This window comes from Peromyscus eremicus, chromosome 8b (genome assembly GCF_949786415.1).
Source record: "Peromyscus eremicus chromosome 8b, PerEre_H2_v1, whole genome shotgun sequence".
NCBI lineage: Eukaryota > Metazoa > Chordata > Mammalia > Rodentia > Cricetidae > Peromyscus > Peromyscus eremicus.
Genome location: NC_081424.1, coordinates 2,566,086 through 2,579,107, shown reverse-complemented (window position 1 = coordinate 2,579,107; position 13,022 = coordinate 2,566,086). Strand labels below are relative to the sequence as shown.

The following is a 13,022-nucleotide window of genomic DNA, read 5'->3' as shown; positions in this document are numbered from 1 at the left end:
CCAAAGTATTGTTTATTGACATTATTATTCTGTGGGCTTTTGTATGCTGATGGATATGGGGACTGGGGAACATTCACTTGTTCTGAGAGTAGCTTCTCCAAAAACTGAGGAAATGAAATGTGTAACCCTGTAAGGTTATGATCATATTTCATGTTCATAAATTAGGAAACTACCAACTTTAGAATAATCATTGCTGTGTTCTTTAACTATTTGTCTGTAGCTCAGGTATTATATTAGGAAATTCATAGGAATTATCACATTTAATCCTCACACAAATCCACTATTTTTTTTTTCTGAGAAAGGAAAATGAATCTTCATAACATGGAAATATTCCTATAGGGTGAACCCAGCAATAGATCAGGCTACACACATAATCATTTGGAACCTACTCCTAAGGACATAACAATGCCTCGTTCCTAGGAAACCAGCAAAGAAATCACAGAAGCATCAGCTGGCACTCACTCACTCACTCACTTACTCTCACATACTTACTCATTCACACACTCACTCACACATTCATTCATCCATTTCCAAGAGTTTGGAGAAGTGGGAGATCCCAGTTTGTGGAAATTAAGAGGTTGGATAAAGGAAGTTCTTATATGTGAATGACAAAGAAAAGGAAATAAAGTATGAAAGAGCATGATAGCAACACTGTTAAAGAAAATGAGTAATAATTTAAGAAAAAGAGGGTACAGGTAAAACAAGTAGACTCGGGAATCTCCTGGCTTGTTTCACTTTATGTACTAATTCACTGATCTACCGCTTCCTAGGCTAATGAAAAGTCAGCTTTTATTGATTATAAAGTGTACAATTCAAGATGCTTTAAAGTAGTTAACATTTGTATGTTTGTAAATAAAACTGCATGTATTTTTGAGAGTATGACATGATGTTTACGTATATGGGTAGAGTGACTAAATCTAGCCTTATTAACTTATTTTATATATTATCTCCACAAATCTTTCATTCATGCTAAGAACAATATGACAACAGAACTACTATATTATTCAAAAATACCTATTCTGTAGGCATATATTACAAGAATTGACTTCATGTACATTTAAATTTACTTAGTATTTGATTCCAAAATATAAAAGAGCAAAACATACAAAAAATTACATAATAAATGCTTCCTGAGGGTACACTATCCACAAAGATAATCAAGATAGGGCCTCACATCTTCATGTGGTGTCAATTGCATTGTCCCGTTCTTGGTAAAGGGACATGCTACTAAGACACTTTGACTGAAGGTGGAGCATTCAAAGGAAGAATCTTAGGTTAGAGTCTTCTCCCTTTATGTGGTATAAAGTGACATGCATCCTAGACTAATAAGTTCTGCCACATGAATATGAGGAACTGCCCCAAAAGGCTGATGATGAGAAAACATATTACAATTCCTAAAGTTAGCTCCTATGTGTCAAGAGCACAAGCAGTCTATGGTGTTGGCTCTGTGGCTCTACTCTTAGCAGTAAGACATACCATCTAGCTTGAGGTTTCTGTTCAGAAAAAAATACCTGCCTGCTTACAGGAGGAATTACAATGAAAAAAAAAAAGGCATTTGGACAATCTTTAACACAAGACTCTGAATTAGCAGGAAAAGTGGGAAAATGGATGATGCAATGGAGTTGTTAGCTTTCCTTTTCCTATAGCTGGAGAGGTATAAGGAAAAAGAGAAGACAAAGTAAGTCAGTGTTGGGGACAGTGCTCAATGGGAGAATTGAAAGATGAAGAGGGATAGAAATTGGTAGAAAGGGTGGGAGATGCTCCTCTGAGCTTACCTGTAATAGAGAGGAAGGGAACATTCATCATTCAGAAAGCAGATGGGGGCCTTAAATGCTCTGCAACTGAACTACAACCTGGCTCATGATGTTGTGAAACAATAGATCAGTATGAGTATCTGTGGAGAAACTGAGTAATGTAACATCCCATCTTTCTTTAATAAAAATGCTATATAACCTGAGGCATTCTGAGGAAATCAGAGTCCACTGGACTGGCTCATAAATATCATTAATGACAATTGGTTTGCACCAGCTGAGGACCTCATAAATAGCAAGGATTGAATGATAGAAGAAAGAAAGGTATTACTGATGAAGTTGGACATAACGGAGGCCCTGTATGATGCATATTTCACTGTGTCAGAGAGGATCATGTTCACAGAAAGTAAGAAAGAAGTAAATTCACAACATCCTCATGACTGGTAAGTCAATTCACCAGAATTGCTGAGCCACATGAAGTACATGGTCTTGAAGAAGTAGGCTAAGCTTCAGTAGATGTGATACACTTAATAAGGTGCTAGAACACTTTGGCAATGGAACAAAAGCATATTATGGGTCATGTCTAGGATACTCAGAAGCAAATATGTCAAGATTTGTGTCAAGTTGGAGATCCTAAAGAAAAAAAAATTAGATGTAAAACCAAATGTTGTGCTGTGTGTTTATGAAGGCTTTAAAGCCTTGTCAGAATTTGCTAAGAGACTGAAAGAAAGAACATTCCCTACTTTGAAGGATGAAATGTCTTGGGGGTAGGAACTACCCCAGCTGCTCTTTTGACAGGGTAGTCAAGGTACTTGAAAGTGTGGGCCACACATAGTTATCTGAGACCACATGTTGAATAGAGAATTTTTGGTCGCCATTTGATGTGTATAATACAAGAGTTTTATTGGATAGTGTGGCCAAGTATACCTTAATTTGAGGCAAACCATAAAGAACCAGTTGTAATGGGCATCAGTGAACATGTATGGATATAGGACTGTGAAGGTAAAAAGAGCTAAGCTGTTCTAGGCATGGATAACTAGCCATGCCCCCAGTAGAACATTGTATGTATTTCTCCACTGCAAGAGAACATTGCAGGTGTACATGTACTGGAGTATATAAACAACTGAGGAGTTCCCCCGAGAATGAAGACTGTGTATGTTTAGAAACAACTGGAGCCTATAAAGTTGTGTACTGCAGGTGTAACATGAATCTTAAAAGGTCTTATTCATAAAAACAAACCCGGGGGCAGATATTGGGGTGAATGCTGAAAGAGCACAGAAACAGAACCAGCCACAGCTAACCTCACCTCACCAATTCCTCTGCTGATCTCGTTTCCTCAAACTGGAAGCCTTTGTGTCCTCATCCAAATGGATCTCAGGTGAACTGCTGCTAAAAAGCCTAAAACATGAACAGATTCTAGTTCCTGGTCCTCACACCTTATATATCTTTCTGCTTCCTGCCATCACTTCCTATGATTAAAGGCTTGTGTCACCATGCCTGGCTGTTTCCAGTATAGCTTTGAACTCACAGAGATCCAAATGGATCTCTGCCTCCAGAATGCTAGGATTAAAAGCATGTGTGCCACCATTTTCTTGCCTCTATGTCTAGTGGCTGTTCTGTTCTCTGACCCCAGGTAAGTTTATTAGGGTGCACAATATATTGGGAGACACAATATCACCACATCCAGGTAAAGCCATGAGTGAGAAAATAGTACAGACAACCTAGGAGGTATTATGAAATTACAGAAAACACTGAGAAGTAAGAAAGCATATAGACTGTTCTAGCCTAAAACCCAGTGTGGTCTATGAAATAGCCTGAGAACTCAAAGACAATGTAAGTGTATTACAGAGAGCCAAGTACACTAATACCGCTATCCATGCCACTGTGCCCAGTATCGTTGTCTTAAAAAGAAAAATTGATATGTGTGAATGGATTCTTCCATGATGCATTGGACATTGACAAATTCCTTCTTCTGTTTCATGTTAAGACCAATTTGTATTCTCCTATCATGGATAGCAGCAGATTTTCATGACATTCCTCCAAGGAGGTAATTCACTCCCTGACTATTTGTCATGGAATGCGGGCCTGGGACCTTGCCTTCTTATGTTGCTCACCTTCACTAAAATGATATTGTCATATAAGCAACAGAAGGCTGATTTCAGTGTTTCATGGGTTAAGAAAAGCATCCAAAAGACTTATAGTTCAGATAAATAAGGATGTAGCATCAGTTCACATAAGTTAGCATGGCCTGACACAACTGAAAAATTCTCAGACATATTGCACAGCCTATGATCCTAAATCAGCTGCAAGTGATTTCAGGCTATTGTTGACTGTTCATTCCTCACATTTCTCAAGGTATCCATCCTTTGTGTAACTAGATACAATGTATGCCATGTAGGACTGAATTAAAAAGGCAATGAGGCTTTTGAGCACACTAAGAAACATTCAGAACAAGCTAAAACCTCAGTTTCCCTGCATGTTACAAGTCATTCAGTCTCAGACTACTACAGCTGGAGTCTATGGGAAAACAGAAAGATACAAACTCTGAGCAAACAGTTCCAACAATCCAGTAGTGTTTTAGTTCCAGCCCTTAGTGGGGGAAAGTTCAGTGTACAACACAACAGCAGCTGCTAGCTGCAGCTTAGGCATTGCAGCAGGAAGAATCCACCAGTGGCTCCACTTCATTAACAATAAAAACATCATACAATTAAGAACTTGATCAAAGGCCCTTTAGCTAAGCTTTTTCTTTTTTTCTGAAACAATACAAAATCAGACTGCAAAATAACACGAGGCTTTATAAATTGTAGGATTCACAAGTACTGCCATTAATGCCATTTAGACTGTGTTGAGAGCTCTGTCCTTTCCAGCCACTGAGCCCTCCTCTGAAACTGAAGGAACAGCCAAAACTGACAAGAGACTGCCCGTCCTTGTAAATGGACAGCACACTGATGACATAGGCAAGTGTAACAAACAGGCATACAATACAGCAATACAAATGACCGTGTTTACCTTCTGTCTGGAGTTAGAAGGAAAAAATACAAAAAACAGTTCCAACTTACAGACTTTCTTATGACACTGTACTGATTGGCTGTATTTGAAGCCCTTACTTTATGAATGGTTGAATAAAAATAGAAAACTGGAAAGCACTGGGTAAGCTACTTTGGGGACAACAGATATATAAAGAAATAAATAAAAAGAAGTTCAAATGAATTACAACCTCTGATAGGGTTTTTTTCCTTTGTTTGTTTTTTTATGTGTTAAGGAAATTATTGGATGCCCTTACTACAATACAGATCACATCCATTGAGCTATTCCTAGGAGCTATCAATGGGTTCATATAAATTCTGGAAACAGGAGAGCAAAAATGGGCTGTAGGACAGCTCAGGTTAACCGTATTCCAATGACATATTCTGATACTTTTCAAAGTGTCTGAATATGTAAGGCCGGTTATTGATTATGGCCCACGATGGATGGATAATAATGGGGCAAGTACACAAACAGTCTGTGCTGTAGAAGATTGGCAAGTAGCTTATTCAGGGTCTGTGCTTGAAAGTGAGGGATGTAAATACACATCACCTTGTGAACATTGTTATAGGACTCTTGCAAACATTTGCACTCAAGTAGTCAGCAAGCACTGTTCCCATCAAGGGCCTCACTTAGCTCAATATTATGTATGTATGCCCCTGGTGCAGTGATTTGAATGAAAGAATGTCCCCCGTAAGCTCTGCTGTTTTAACACTTGATCTCTGATTAGAGACACTTTTTGCAGAGATCTAGGAGGTTGCAGCCTTGTTGGATGAAGTATATTACTGGGGGTTTCAGCGCCTGACACTGTTCCCAGTACTCATTCCCTGCTTCACACTTGTGGTTTATCGTCCTGCTCTAGTTGCCATGTGTGATGCTCATTGCCTTGCTTCCCAAAATTATAGACTCTAACCCTGGAGTTACAACTAGGGTTGTAATTCTAACTCTAGAATCATAAACCCAAATACATTCGTTGTTCCATAAATTGCCTTATGACATTTTATCATAGCAGCAGAAAGTAAGGAATGCACAGGAGAAATGATAGTTATAAAGACAGAATTTTACAAATATTAATGTATAGAATAGGGTTGAGAATAACCAATGCAATAGTATTTTCACCTAACTTGGGCTGGGTTAATTGAAGTGAAAACTGGGTGGAAAAGGCCATCCTCAGGAGGTAATAAATTATTAAATAAAAATATCAGTTATATAGGGTCAGATATCTCATTATGAGTTATTGGTCAGAGAGCTCCTTGAGGTCCCTAAATTAATATCATATTGTTCTTGATTGCCCATCAAAGTTAGATACTGATTTCCTGGCTGAAGACCCTTCTGACTTGTTTTAGGACATGAAGAAATAAAGATGGAACTGAGTTGGAAACTTATTCCCTGCTCTCTAGTTTTCACAATGCTGAAAAGCACAGTGATGTCACTGACAGAACTGTCACCAAATCTTCTACACAGCTCTGTATCCTGCATACTGTTCAAGCAACGTAACAGGTAAGATATGCCTGATTGTCCAGGAGTAGCACAAATGTTACGTCAAAACTACTTTCTGATTTGAATCGAGGAATATTCCACATATGAAACTCATGTCTGGTACGGTGAACCTGGTCAAATTCCTGTGGCTGTGAATGTCATAGGCCCTAACAAAGAAGCTACTGCTAATGTTATTTTGCTAAGTCAACAAGATGTGAATGCTAACTTGCCTTGTAAATATTTATTTTTAGATCCATGAATTATTGCTATTATCAGCTCTGGACTTACAAACTTATTTATGCAATGGCCAGGAGAGACACAGCAGTCAAAGTTCTGAGAATAAGTGACTGTTGAATCTATCTCAGTTATAAATGGGAACCTATATCACTCAAGGCTTTGAGAACATAGATGAGAAGCTAAAAACAATGAATGAACCAGAGAAAAGGAAGGAGTGTAGTAAGGTGCAATTCCCAGGATGTGTACAGTTAATCAATCCTAGAGGGTCTCATCAGGCTCATGCCACAGGCTTTACAGACAATTTCTGTGGAAGAGGCTTATGAGACCACCCTTCCTCAAGAATCCATACACAGTTACCAGTTTCTATGACAGAGAGAATATTTTTCCTCAGGTGATGATCACATCATCTCAGAAAGCATTCACAGAATACTGGACATTGATTTGATAGTTTAGCTACTAATAAATGTAGCAATAATGTTCCTTAATTAAAAAAAAATAATGTTCTAGTGGAAGATGTTTATAAGAGAAAAATTTATTTGTAGAGTACATTTGTAGTATTGAGGCATGGTATTTAAAAACAAAGCTTTTTGAACAACGTCTTGATAAATTTAAGTTTCTTTATAACTTAAATTATCTTACCTTTGCATCAGGCTATTATTTTTTTACAATACCCTCAGTTATAGTTTAAAGAATTGTATTGATTAGTTACAGTTTCATCATTAATATTAATAATGGGTCATGAAGAATGATTCTTAATATGTGAGTCCCTTAACTGAGTGATATCACTATTCAAAGGATCCTTTGTAACCACCAGTTTTGATACTCTTTGTCTCCCTATTATATTTTTTTTATTTTAATCATGATATGCATTACCTTTTGCCAAGTTCTTTCCATTAGAATGTATGGAATATATTATATACAAAATGTAAACTCTAGTATCCAAATCTGTAATATATAGCTACGTTTACAATAAACACAAAGTACATATCAGAATTTATTCTAATAGTTGCTTAACAACAAATAGTATGTTAAAATAGTATCTGTCAGAAAAAGAAATGTGTAATCAAATTGTTACCTATATATTTAAACAGTTGGCAATTACTGGTACTACATGTAATTATTTTTACAATTAATATTCTAGCAACAAGTATTTTATCTTTCTCTAGTCACCAGTGAAATTTCATGAAATTAATAAAATTTGTTTTGAAAGGTTTACATATAACTATATTATTGTCCAATATTTAGAATTGTTGAAATATGAGATAACATGAAATTTCCCCACCTATTTCAAGTCATTAATTCACTAATTTATTCATCAATTTAGTGCAAAACAACTCACTGACTTATTAAATAAATATGTATAATTGAATTGCTTTGTGATAAAAATTATAGTAGTATTTCTAGATGTTCATAATATGGGGTTTGAGTGTATAGTTCAGTTTATACTTGCTTAGCATGCAGGAAGTCTTGAGTTTTATTCCCAGCACTGTGCAAAAAATTTATGGCAGCACACTTGAAAGATGGAGGCAGGATTACCAGAAGTCAGAGGTCATGGTCAATTTGATGCCAGACTAGTTCAGTTTCATGAGACCCTGACTATAAAATATTTCATCATCCTCAAGCTCAGGGGACACTTCAAGAACAAAAGGACTGCAATATCGAGAGGCCATGGATGACAACATGGAAACCCTGTTTTCACGACACAGTAGGATAGTACATGAGCTTACATAGGTTGTAGCAGCATTCAAAAGACCTGTGCAAGCTCAAGCCTCACAACATGTCAACATGGAAAGTGAAGGTGGCAAAAATTCCCACACCCAAATGAGGAGGTACTGGCAATTTATTGTTGAGAAGGGAAGAGTCAGTTTACTTTAAGTCTTTGGATTATGCTAGATTAACCATGCCCCAGTGGAAGGCCACACATCTGTGAATGTAAGAGCAGCAATAATTGGACTTCATTTTTTTTTAAAGCAAGATAACAAGTTGAGTAAGTAGGGATCTGGAAAGGACTGGGGAGTAAGAGTAAATATAATTAAAATAAATTATATGAAATTCTTAAAGGACTCATATCTTAGTTACTATTCTAATGCTGTGAAAAGACACCACGATCAAGGCAACTCTTGTAAAATAAAGCATTTAATTTTGGGCCTGCTAACAGTTTCAGAGGGTTAGTCCATTTCCAGAATGGAAATGCAGGTGGGAATAGGTCTAATCCACAAACAGGCAGGTAGAGTAAGAAACACTGGACTGGTGATGGATTTGAAAACTCAAAGACCATCCTCACACCTCCTAGTTCTTCCTAAATGAGACTACTGAAGGCCAAGGATTCAAACATATGAGCGTGTGGGGGCCATTATCATTTAAACAACCACAATTAATAAAACTGCAAAAATCTGAATATATTCTCATAATACGGATAAAGAACCATCAAAGTAAAGCAACAGATGCAAAGCAAGGTGATTTTAGGTAGATCAGATTGTAATAGAAGAAAAGAAGCTGAACTAATGTGTATCAGCTTAACTTATTCTGTTAAATATGGACAGAATAAACCTCTCTCAGGTCTCACAACTGAGTCTCAAGTTGAGCTGAGCAGAATAAAGCTCTATAAGGGTCTAGGCAGATCATTCCTGATGGAGAACACACTGGGCTACAAGGGCTGTGAAATATTAGCGTGTTGCATCCTTTAGAAGAGAAGGGAAATATTAATTCTATTTCCATTTACTTCAATATCCTGATAATCTTCCCAGAAATCACAGAGTCATGAGACTGCCACATAGGAAGCAACCATGAAGAAGACTGATTTCTTTTTTTTTTTTTTTTTTTTTGAGATTATAATATAATTGCATAGAGACAGAGCCTGCCAGCACCCGACTGGACTAAGAGGTGAGTCTTTATCCTCATACCCGAACAACCCAGCCCCTAGGCTTTGGGCCCAGGGACACAACCCTGCGCCCCTACACCCCCACCCATTGCAGTTCCAGTTTCAGGCCAGTTGGCAAGCAGACCTCCTGCACACAGGATAGACCACCACCATCCCCCATCAGACCCTGTAACCCAAGTCCTACCTTTCCCAAATCCCACCCACCCTCTGAGACTGCAAGTGTTCCTTGAGACAGAGCCTGCCAGCACCCAACTGGACTAAGAGGCCAGTTGGCAGGCAGACATCCTGCAGACAGGACAGACTACCACCATCTACCACACGGTAAGACTGTAGCTACTCCCTGAGACAGAGCCCACTAGCGCCAGTTGGACTAAGAGCTGCTCCTTACGGCAAAAAGTTCATCAGCCTCACGCCAGTGCAAAAATACAGTCAATAACATAAAAACCAACATGGCTCCATCAGAACCTACATCAGCAAGACCTGAACATCCCAACACAGAAGAAACAGAAGATATCTACCATAAAAATGACTTTAAAAAGATATTAGAGATTTTAAAAGAGGAAATGAAAAATTCCCTTAAAGAAATCGAGGAAAAGTCAAACGAAAAATGGGAAGAAATCAGTAAATCCCTTGAAAGACAAGAGAAAGCAATTAAACAAGTGAGGGAAACAGTTCAAGATTTCAAAACTGAAATGGAGTCAATAAAGAAGACACAAACTGAGGTAATGCTGGAAATAGAAAATCTGAGTAAATGAACAGGAACTACAGATGCAACTATGACCAACAGAATGCAAGAAATGGAAGAGCAGATCTCTGGCATTGAAGATACGGTAGAAGAAATAGATTCGTCAGTCAAAGAAAACACTAAAACCAACAAAGTCATGATCCAAAATGTCCAGGAAATTTGGAACACCATGAAAAGACCAAACCTAAGAATAATAGGGATAGAAGAAGGAGAAGAATACCAACTCAAAGGCACAGAAAACATATTCAACAAGATCATAGAAGAAAACTTTCCCAACCTAAAGAAGGAAATGCCTATAAAAATACAAGAAGGTTACAGAACACCAAATAGACCAGATCCAAAATAATGTCCCCTTGCCACATAATAATCAAACCACTGAACATACAGAATAAAGAAAAAATATTAAGAGCTACAAAGGAAAAAGGACAAGTAACATATAAAGGCAGACCCATAAGAATAACACCTGACTTCTCAATGGAGACTCTAAAAGCCAGAAGGTCCTGGACAGATGTTATGCAGATACTGAGAGACCATGGATGCCAACCCAGATTATTATACCCTGCAAAACTCCCAATCAACATCGACGGAGTAAATAAGACATTCCAAGACAAAACCAGATTTAAACAATATCTCTCCACAAATCCAGCCCTACAGAAAGCACTCAAAGGAAAAATCCAACCTAAGGAAGTTAGATACATCCATGAAAACACAGGCAATTGATAGTCCCATATTAAAAAATACCAAAGAAGGGAAACATACAACACTACCACCAAAAAATAACAGGAATTAACAATAACTGGTCATTAATATCCATCAATATCAATGGTCTCAATTCACCTATAAAAAGACACAGGCTAACAGAATGGATATGAAAACAAGATCCATCCATTTTGCAGCATACAAGAAAAACACCTGAACTTCAAAAACAGACACTACCTCAGAATAAAAGGCTGGGAAAAGATATTCCAATCAAATGGATTTAAGAAGCAAGCTGGTATAGCTATCCTAATATCTAATAAAATAGACTTGAAACTAAAATCAATTGAAAGAGATCGGGAAGGACACTACAGGGAAAATCCGACAAGATGAAGTCTCAATTCTGAATATTTATGCCCCAAATACAAGGGCACCGACATTAATAAAAGAAACATTACTAAAGCTCAAATCAAACATCAAACCCCATACAGTACTAGTGGGAGACTTCAACACCCCACTCTCACCAATGGACAGGCATGCCAGACAGAAACTTAACAGAGAATTAAGGGAACTAACAGAAATTATGACTCAAATAGACTTAATAGATATCTACAGAATATTCCACCCTAACACAAAAGAATATACCTTCTTTTCAGCACCCCATGGAACCTTCTCCAAAATCGGCCACATTATTGGTCACAAAGCAAATCTCAACAGATACAAAAAAATTGAAATAACCTCTTGTGTTTTATCAGACCATCATGGCTTAAAGTTAGACTTCAACAACAACAAAAATTACAGAAAGCCTACAATCTCATGGAAACTGAATAATGCCCAATTGAATGACCAATGGGTCAAGGAAGAAATAAAGAAAGAAATTAAAGATTTCCTAGAATTCAATGAAAACAAATGTACAACATACCCAAACTTATGGGACACCATGAAAGCAGTGCTAAGAGGAAAATTCATAGCTCTAAATGCCCACATAAAGAAGTTGGAAAAATCTCACACTAATGACTTAACAGCACAACTGAAAGCTTTAGAACAAGAAGAAGCAAACTCACCCAAGAGAGAAAGACACCAGGAAATAATCAAATTGAGGGCTGAAATCAATGAAATAGAAACAAAGAGAACAATACAAAGAATCAATGAAACAAAGAGTTGGTTCTCTGAGAAAATCAACAAGATAAATAAGCCCTTATCCAAATTAACCAAAAAGCAGAGAGAGAGCATCCAAATTAACAAAATCAGAAATGAAAAGGGGGACATAACAGACAATGAGGAAATCTAGAGAATCATCAGGTCATACTTCAAAAGCCTGTACTCCACAAAACTGGAAAATCTGAAAGAAATGGATGATTTTCTGGATAGGTACTCCATACCTAAGTTAAATCAAGACCAGATAAACTATTTAAATAGACCAATAACCCCTAAGGAAATAGAAACAGTCATTAAAAGTCTCCCAACCCAAGAAAGCCCAGGACAAGATGGTTTCAGCACAGAATTCCACCAGATTTTCAAAGAAGAGCTAATACCAATACTCTTCAAATTGTTCCACACTACAGAAACAGAAAGAACAGTACCAAATTCTTTTCAAGAGGCTACAGTTACCCTGATATCCAAACCACACAAAGATGCAACAAAGAAAGAGAATTACAGACCAATCTCCCTCATGAACATTGATGCAAAAATAATAAAATACTGGCTAACCGAATCCAAGAACACATCAAAAAAATTATTCACCATGACCAAGTAGGCTTCATCCCAGGGATGCAAGGATGGTTCAACATACGCAAATCAGTCAATGTAATACAACATATAAACAAACTGAAAGAAAAAAGCCACATGATTGTCTCATTGGATGCTGAAAAAGCCTTTGACAAAATCCAACACCCCTTCGTGATAAAGGTTCTAGAGAGGTCAGGAATACAAGAAACATACTAAACATAATAAAGGCAATTTACAGCAAGGCAAGCCAACAGCCAACATCAAATTAAATGGAGAGAAACTCAAAATAATTCCACTAAAATCAGGAACAAGACAAGGCTGTCCACTCTCCCCATACTTATCCAATATAGTACTTGAAGTTCTAGCTAGAGCAATAAGACATCAAAAGGAGATCAAGGGGATACAAATTGGAAAGGAAGAAGTCAAACTTTCATTATTTGCAGATGATATAATAGTATACATAACTAACCCCAAAAATTCT

At 37.3% G+C, this 13,022-nt stretch overlaps 1 protein-coding gene across 3 annotated transcripts in view; it reads right to left on the bottom strand.

The window, feature by feature from the left end:
• Grik2 (glutamate ionotropic receptor kainate type subunit 2) overlaps positions 1 to 13,022 on the bottom strand; it is a 631,292-nt gene that overhangs the window by 148,734 nt on the left and 469,536 nt on the right. The window lies entirely within an intron of this gene.